The sequence below is a fragment of the Nicotiana tomentosiformis genome, chromosome 4, assembly GCF_000390325.3.
Source record: "Nicotiana tomentosiformis chromosome 4, ASM39032v3, whole genome shotgun sequence".
Classification (NCBI taxonomy): domain Eukaryota; kingdom Viridiplantae; phylum Streptophyta; class Magnoliopsida; order Solanales; family Solanaceae; genus Nicotiana; species Nicotiana tomentosiformis.
In genome coordinates this window covers 118,543,458-118,546,231 of record NC_090815.1, presented here as the reverse complement: position 1 = coordinate 118,546,231, position 2,774 = coordinate 118,543,458, and positions in this window count along the sequence as shown.

Genomic DNA, 2,774 nt, shown 5'->3' with positions numbered 1-2,774 from the left:
GAGTTCATCATCAGATCCAGGGATGTTCCTCACTTAGTGCTAATCGGGTTGAGGGGTATCTACCCTTATGCTCCTATCAGGGTCATGAGACAGGCTGGGAGAAAATAAGTCATACCGCGAGTTTATAAGATAGTTCACTACAAAGCAGACTTTCAGGGTGGTGCCATTCCATTCAAGTGTGAGGCCCAACACCTGTGGCATCTGAAGATTATTGTGGAAAAAGATACCATCGAACCAAATCGACACCACGCCGAACATGTGTATTTCTACCTATCATGGTTGGATGATGACATAGCGGAGAAATCGAGCCAGGGATCGATCTAAGAAACAGGGTCATAGACGATGTTGCTGAAGAACAAGTAAAATACAAGAGGTTGCGCAAGAGAATCCTTGAGTTTGAAGCCAGACATTTGGAACAACACAGGATAGACATAGAATCAATCAATGAATTGAGGGAAGTTGCTACAAAATCAATAGAGAGGTTGGAGTACTTAGAGCAGGGTCTGATAAAACTTGAAGGGAAGATGAGGAAGAGGATCGTGGATTATCAGAATGCAGAGGGAAATGAAGGAGGACACCTAGCAAGGGCGTATCTGCTGCTGGACATGCACGACCTGGGGAATCTGATCGATAGGGCCAAGAAGGCCAAGCTTGGAGAGGGTCCCTCCGGGATCAAATAGAATATAATTATTGTTTATTTGCTTTTCTAGAGTCATTTTAGAAATTGATTGTAATAAGGCAAATGCCACTAGAAACTCTTTTAATTATTGTCATTTTAGAGGTTTGATCTATTTATTACATTAATGAAATGAGGCAGTTATTGGCATCAAGTTTCTCTAAATTTATGTGTCCTTAGGCCTACCTCAGGCACAATGAGGTCCCCAAAATTAGGACGCGGATTTATAATTCCGCAATATATGTTTAAATACTGTAAATATCCTTCCAAAATCCTCTACTGACTTGTTTACCTTTTTGCTTTTCTTTGTTTTGATTATTCCCATCCCCTAAGGTTGGTTCTTGCATACTGGCATCATCAGCGTATCATACCAGATCCAGAGGCCCTCCACTTCCTCATCCTCCTCCAGGTGATCATAAAAGAAAGGAAAAGGCTAAGATGGATGACATGAGTGGTATCAGAAAAGATAACGCTGCGTACGTGAAAAATATTAAAACTTTAGATGGTCGGAGTACTCCAGCACAGAATGATTTGGTTCTATAGTTGGAGTAGAAAATACTGGAATTGCAAGGGAAACTTGAGCAAGTCCGCAACTTGGCAAACCTCTCCCTCACCTTAAACGTCCCGAATATTAACCAACAGAACGCCCAAAACCCAGCACCTCCTCAAAACACACCAAACCAACATCCACAAAATCCTCCCGCACCTCATCAATACGCCACACCTCCTCAAAATCCTAACCCTCCACCAGTGCCAACTCCTCCTCAACACCAACATCTTCCGACTCAGTATCCACAAACTACTACCTACCATACTCCTCAAAATACACTGCAACCTACCCCCGATCCGCAAAACTCAACCAATGATCATCACTATACTCAAATCCCCGGTATTCACCAAAGTAACCCCATATACATAGAAACCCTACCTCACCCCACTCAACAAACCCTATACACACCGGAATCCGCCGAGAAGGACCTGCTCATCCAGAATATGGCAGAGGAAATTAAGAAGCTCACAAGCCGAGTCCAGGGTATCGAAGAGGGAAAAGGCATTGAGGGTTTGAATTATGAAGATCTATATATTCAGCCGGACGTAAAACTGCCGGAGGGTTACAAACCTACCAAGTTCGAGATGTTTGACGGAATAGGTGACCTAAAAGGTGCATCTGAGGACATATTGTGACAAGCTCGTAGGAGTTGGAAAGGATGAAAGGATTCGCATGAAATTGTTCATTAGAAGTCTCACTAGAGACGCCCTATCTTGGTATATCAGCCAAAATACAAAGAAGTGGGTTAGCTGTATAAGCATGGCATTAGATTTCATGGATCGATTCAGGTTTAATACGGAGAATGCACCAGATGTATTTTATATACAGAATCTCAAAAAGAAGCCAACAGATACTTTCCGCTAGTATGCTACTCGATGGAGATCAGAAGCCGCGAAAGTAAGGCCGGCATTGGAAGAAGAGCATATGAACAAGTTCTTCATCCGGGCCCAGGATCCACAATATTATGAAAGGTTGATGGTTATCGAGAACCATAAATTCTCCGACATCATCAAGTTAGGGGAAAGGATTGAAGAAGGGATCAAGAGCGGAATGGTAACTAATTTTGAGGCATTACATGCTACAAACAAAGCATTGCAGTCAGGGGGTATATCTAAGAAGAAAGAAGTAGGGGTCATGATGGTAGCCCAAGGTCCAAAATCTCCTCTTACATACCAAACACCTCCACCCACATATCAGCCTTCACCTCCCAGATATCCACAACCTGCCACTACCTACCACACTTATAACACCCACCCAGCATATTATCACTCACCGCCAGCCCGTCAAAACTATCAGAAGCCCAGACCAAATTTCGACCGCAGGCCACCCAGACAATACACCCCTATTGCTGAACCCATCGATCAATTGTACGAGAGATTGAAAGCTGTTGGATATGTCACCCTTATTCCCGCTGTTGCCATAGAAAACTCCTCTCAATGGGTCAATCCAAACAAAACATGTGCCTACCACTCCGGCATGAAGGTCCATACCATTGATGAATGACGCACCCTGAAATACAAGATCCAGACACTAATCGATACCAAGGTT